Source organism: Chelonia mydas, chromosome 11 (genome assembly GCF_015237465.2).
Source record: "Chelonia mydas isolate rCheMyd1 chromosome 11, rCheMyd1.pri.v2, whole genome shotgun sequence".
NCBI lineage: Eukaryota > Metazoa > Chordata > Testudines > Cheloniidae > Chelonia > Chelonia mydas.
This window is the reverse complement of record NC_051251.2, coordinates 51,765,395-51,771,394: the sequence shown is the minus strand read 5'-3', so window position 1 is coordinate 51,771,394 and position 6,000 is coordinate 51,765,395.

The following is a 6,000-nucleotide window of genomic DNA, read 5'->3' as shown; positions in this document are numbered from 1 at the left end:
GGGGCCAGAGAAGCAGCCCAGAGAGCTGTGCTGAGAGCAGAGCTGCAGCAACCAGAACCAGAAGGACCAGAGAAGCAGCCCAGGGAGCTGCGCTGGAGGCTGAGGAGCAGCAGGAGAGCTGAGGCAGAGTTGAACGGGGGCCGGAGCTGTCTGGAACCAGGTGCAGTGAGTGGCTGGGAAGCATGAGGGGAACCCTGGGCAGTGGGCCCAGCACAGGGAGATGCCTCCAGCCAAGAGGCCTTTCAGGCCTGACAGGGAGGGAGATGATGCTGGGAAGAAGAGTCCTGCCACCTAGAGCCTGAAAGCATGTGGCCACTGCCAGAGCAAGTGTCTGACCTGCGGCACCCCTGACGTGGCGCATGCGAGGAACAGGCTATGAATGTCCCTTACATTCCAGTGACAGCTATTTGTAATGTCCCCATGCCACAGAGCGGGGTTACATGTTTCCCTTTAACCTTTCCCATTTTTTCCTTATTTTTTTTTCAATTGATTGCTGTTTAATACATTGTATTTGCTTGAACAATATGCAATGATCAGAGGGTCAGGGAAGCGTCCAGAGCAGAGCGAGTACCCCGGAATGGGGACAATCTAGCTCTGTCATAAAAGACCACAACAACATAGGGGATCAAGCCCCCCAAGAATCCTAAGCCCACCCTTTTCAGGGTCATGAGGACTTTGCTACACAGGAGGGTGGAAGGGGAGTCCTCAAGGTCAGGCAGGCCACTGGGTAAAGGGAGTCGGAGTAGGACTCAGATCCTTTCACTAGCCCATTCCACCAGGGTAGCGTATAAGCCAGGAAATTCCCAACAATTTCCCCGCTTACATTTGTGCTGCAGTAAGCGGAGCCACTCGATGATTCTTTTCCAGTGAAATGTGGGAGAACCTGTCTATCCTTTCGTGCACAGGGTGGAACTGTGTGAACACACTGGAGGACTATCACAGCTTGAGTGATTTAGTCCGAGTGCTGACTGCAAAGTGGGTGGGTTACCAGCCTGAATGAAAGCAGAACGTGGGCTCTACCCCGCAGCTGGGCCGGCTAGCCTGGGCTGAGTTGCAAGCACTACTAAACTCAAGTGAGAGATTTTTGTGTGTGAACAGGCGGAGTTTAGGGGCAACGTCAGGTAAGAGTGCTGGCTACCTCTGCAGTGAAGACATACCCTAAAGGGCAAAGGGCCAAAACCTGAACTCCAGAAAGGAGATGTCTTAACACAGTGAAGGACTCACCTAACATTTGTCAATGGCAGTGATTCTCAACCCGCAGCCCAATCAGCACACAGCTGCAGCCTATGTGACATTCTCAGGGCCATACAGGTAGCATGTATATATATTGTGTGGATGAGCCCCACATAACACACAGGGTGCTGCATATGTGGCCCACAATGGTAAATAGGTTGAGAACTGCTCAGTGGCATTGGAACATTTTTAATAGTAGGGATGCTGAAAGCCATCCCCCTTGCCTCTGTCCACGCCCCCGCTGAGGCCAGCAACCGGGATCCCGGGCACAAGCTGGCAACCGAGACCATGGGCATGGGGCTGGCAGTTGGGAGCCGGGGGGTGCTGCAGCACCCCCCACACGCCTTGTTCCCACACCTATGAAACTGCTGGTCTATGCGGAATATTTTCAAATGTCCAAATGGAGTTGGGCACTCCTCTTTTTGCCTTTCAAAATCTCCCTCCCCTGTCCATTTCAACTCCTCAGATACGGACACGGGAATTATATAAGATGAGAGCAGGAGCATGGGACTCATACGGCCTCACAGGCTTCACAGGACAATTATAAACTCTGACATTAACATTCATCAGCAAAAAAAAGACTGAAAATTATTTTAATAATGGAAGCGCCATACATTTTAAAATGCTCTGCCTTACAGTCTGTCAGCGCTGGATACATTTGTCAGACTATACTAACGTTTTCAGGGCCAGTAAGCATTTGTAGTCAGTGGTCGTGGGTCACAAAGAAAAATTTGATCTTTGCAGTCTCAGACTCCATTGGCTGAAGCTGTCAGACCAAGCTGTCACTGTAGTTCAATTAGCTCAGTACTGCAAACACAGGAAGCCCCACCGAGGGGTGGAAATAGAATGCTAACACGCTGCCTCGTCTTGCAGACCCAGCTATGTCATTCCTCAGAGCTGTGGTTTTGAATAGATGGACTTAACCGTCCCTCTCTTTTATGGCTTTCTTTTGACATCCCTGGAATATTTCTTAAAGGATATATTCTCCACTCTGTGAATGGAGGAATTTTGGCAAACTATATAACTGTATAACATCTGTTAGCCAGAATGAATATAGAGATTTGCTACAGCCTGTGATGGGAATGTGGAATTATAGCTGAAGAATATTGAGTGTTGATGTTGATCAGCAGGTAGTAATTTATATTGATTTATTTTCCTGTATATAAAAGAATGTTTCTTAGTAAATCTACATAGCATCCATGAGGACCTGGGCCAGTACTGACTGAATTTGGCAAAGATTTCCATTGACTTCAATAAAAAGAAAAGGAGTACTTGTGGCACCTTAGAGACTAACCAGTTTATTTGAGCATGAGCTTTCGTGAGCTACAGCTCACTTCATCGGATGCATAGCATATCGTGGAAACTGCAGAAGACATTATATACACACAGAGACCATGAAACAAAACTTCAGAACAAAACTTCCTCCCACCCCACTCCCCCGCTGGCAACATTGACTTCAATGACAGTTAGATTGAGCCCCGATAGAGTCATCCTGTTGACTTCAGCCAGTAAGGACTACTTAAATAAGCAAAGGTAGCAGGATTCGGCAATATTACAAACAAGTATCTGGATCACGGCCCATGTCTGAAAATCCTCACCCTCTAGTGCAGATCCCTCCATTCTTTCAGACATGGAACTGAGGATTAGCAATGCCAGGAAAGCTATGTACTTACAGCCAAATAAAAGCTCTAAAAAGAGAGAATATAGTTACAATTATTCCATTCGCAGTATTTTTAAGGAAAACTCTAAGACAATATAAAAGATATTCTCATCACTGTTCCTGAAATGGGTACGGGTTTGATCCAAAGCACATTGAAATCAGTGGCACATTGACTTCAATGGGCTTTGGATCAGGCACTAAATCACTACAAAATTTAGTATCTGAAATATAATAAACAAAAAACAACAACCCAAGAGGAAGACCCTGTTTTGTCAATGAGTATGTGGAGTAAGACTGAGAAGCTCCCACTTGAAGCCAGTGGAAATCAGGGCATTTCAAAGTAGCTGTAAAGTTCTTACATATATAAATGTTTGATTAATTTTAGCAGTGCTTGAACGAATTGTGACATTAACCATTTTTTATTTATAAAAATGTCTAGTGCTTAAAACAACTTTGACATTTTCATTGCTATAAATTGGGAACTGAATACTTTCAGTCCTGCTGCACATCAAGGGCTGGACATCCTGCTGAGAAATACAATGCCGTATTATTATAATTGTAGTGTTAGTCTTCACGGATGGTGGACTTATTAATCAGAATTGTACGGAAGGGCAATACTACATTTTGAGTGATTGCTGGAGATATGCCCATCTTGACTTACAGAGATTTAAATTATCCTACTATTTTCCCAGCTATATCACTAAGTAAAATATTGTAGAAAGAACATTAGCTGTGTTCAACATCTTTAAGTTACCCAGTAGCCTATAAATAGCTACATATCCCTCACTGTTTAAAAATCCTCAATACACTGTAACCAGATGCAGATATTAAAATAGTGATAGGTATTTGAAAAAACTGTTATTGCTCTGGCAGTATGTGCCTGCCTAGAACACCCCACTGTGCTAAAAGATGTGGCTCCTGCTGGGAAAGAGCTCAGTGGAGTCTGCTGCCCCGTCTAGCTAGAACAGAAGTTGGAGAAAAATTTGAACATAAACCATAAGTCATTTAGTGGAATACGAACAACATTTGCTCTGGAAAGAAATATTGGGCATTATATACATGATATGCACTTTTTATACTTTGCCTTTGCCGTTATTTTTCAAGAGAGCTGAGAGACACCTAGTGGCAGGATTCTTAGTTAAACAGCTTAATTTCCCTTACATCCACCTTATCTGACAGTGCTTCCACATTGTAAGACTGTACTTTGAAGGCAAAAATTCTCAGCTGATACAATATAGTCTATTTTCATATAGTGGCTTCAATACTCTGAGTCACCAAAGCCCTTACTACATCAGTCAAATAGGAAAGAAAGGTTCAAGGAGAGATTTGTGCCATTATGGCCTGCTCCAAAGAATACGGTCATCAAAGGAAAGACTCCTGTTTCAGTCCGGCCCTGAGTATGTTCCACAGAAAACTTAGATAACTGTATCACTAGTTTGAGTAACTCCTATGTGACTTGATCTGATTATATACATAAAGGATTCTGCAAATTGACAATATCAAGAAGGCTGAGGAGTTTACTGCATATTGTGTTTGTCTTCATTAAGAAACTTAATAGTGACCAGATCCTCAACACAATTAATATTATCAACAAGGGGGAAGGAGAGCAAATCAAAACAGGGAAAAAACAGATTAAAGAATATTGAGATAAGTTAGATGTATTCAAATCAGCAGAGTCCAGTGAAATTCATCCTAGGGTACTTAGGGAACTAGCTGAAAGAATCTCGGAACTGTTGCAATTATCTTTGAGAACTCATGAAGGATGGATGAGGTCCCAGAGGACTACAGAAGGGCAAACATAGTACCTATATTTAAAAAGGGGAACAAAGAGAACCTGAGGAATTATACACCAGTCACCCTAATTTTGATACCTTGAAAGATACTGGAATAAATGATTAAACTATCAATTTGTAAGGACTTAGAGGATAATAGGGTTTTAAAGAATAGCCAACATGGATTTATCATGAATAAATCATGCCAAACCAACCTAATTTTCTTCTTTGACAGGGTTACTGGCCTGTTGGGGGGGGGGGCGAGCAGCAGATGTGATATTTTTATTTTAGTAAGGGTTTTGACAGTCCCACATGATATTCTTATAAACAAACCAGGGCAATGTGGTCTAGATGAAATGACTTCAAAGTGGGGCACAACAGGTTGAAGGATAGCAGGTGTAGTTCAAAGAGTGGTTGTCAATGGTTCACTGTTAAATTAAAAGGGCCTTATGTAGTGGGATTCCACAGGGTCAGTCCTGTGTCCGGTTCTATTCAGTATTTTTATTAATGACTTAGATAATGTAGCGGAGAATATGCTTATACAATTTGCAGGTGACACCAACATAGGAGGAATTGCAAGCACTTTAGAGGACAGGCTTTAAATTCAAAAGAACCTTGACAAATTGGAAAATTGGTCTGAAATTGACAAGATGAAATTGAATATAGACAAGTGCAAAGTACTTCACTTAGGAAGGAAAAATTAAATGCACAACTACAAATTGGGGGGAAATGGCTAGGTGGTAGTACTGCTGAAGAGGATTTGGCTGTGAGAGTGAACAACAAATTAAATAAGAGTCAACAATGTAATGCAGCTGCGAAAAATCACCCCCAGAATTATATTGGATTGACAGAAGTGTTGAATGTAAGATATGGGAGATAATTGTCCTGGTCTACTCATCACTGGTAAGACTTCAGCTGGAGTACTGTGTCCAGTTCTGGATGTCAGACTTTAGGAAAGAGGGGAACAAATTGGAGAGAGTCTAGAGGAGAGCAACAACATTGATAAAAGGTTTAGAAAACCTGATTTATGAAAAAAGATTTTAAAAATTTGAGCATATTTAGTCTTGAGAAAAGAAGACTGAGGAGAGACATGTTAACACAGTTTTCAAATATGTTAAGGGCTGTTATAAAGAGAGAAGAGTGTGTACAATTGTTATCCATGTCCACTAGAGGTAGGACAAGAAGTAATGGGCTTAATCTGCTGCAGAGGAGATTAAAGTTAAATATTAGAAAAAAAATTCTAAAATCCTCATCACTGGAGGTTTAAAGAACAAGTTGGACAAATGTCTGCCAGGGATAGTCTAGGTCACTGGTTTTCAACCTGCAGTCCGTGGG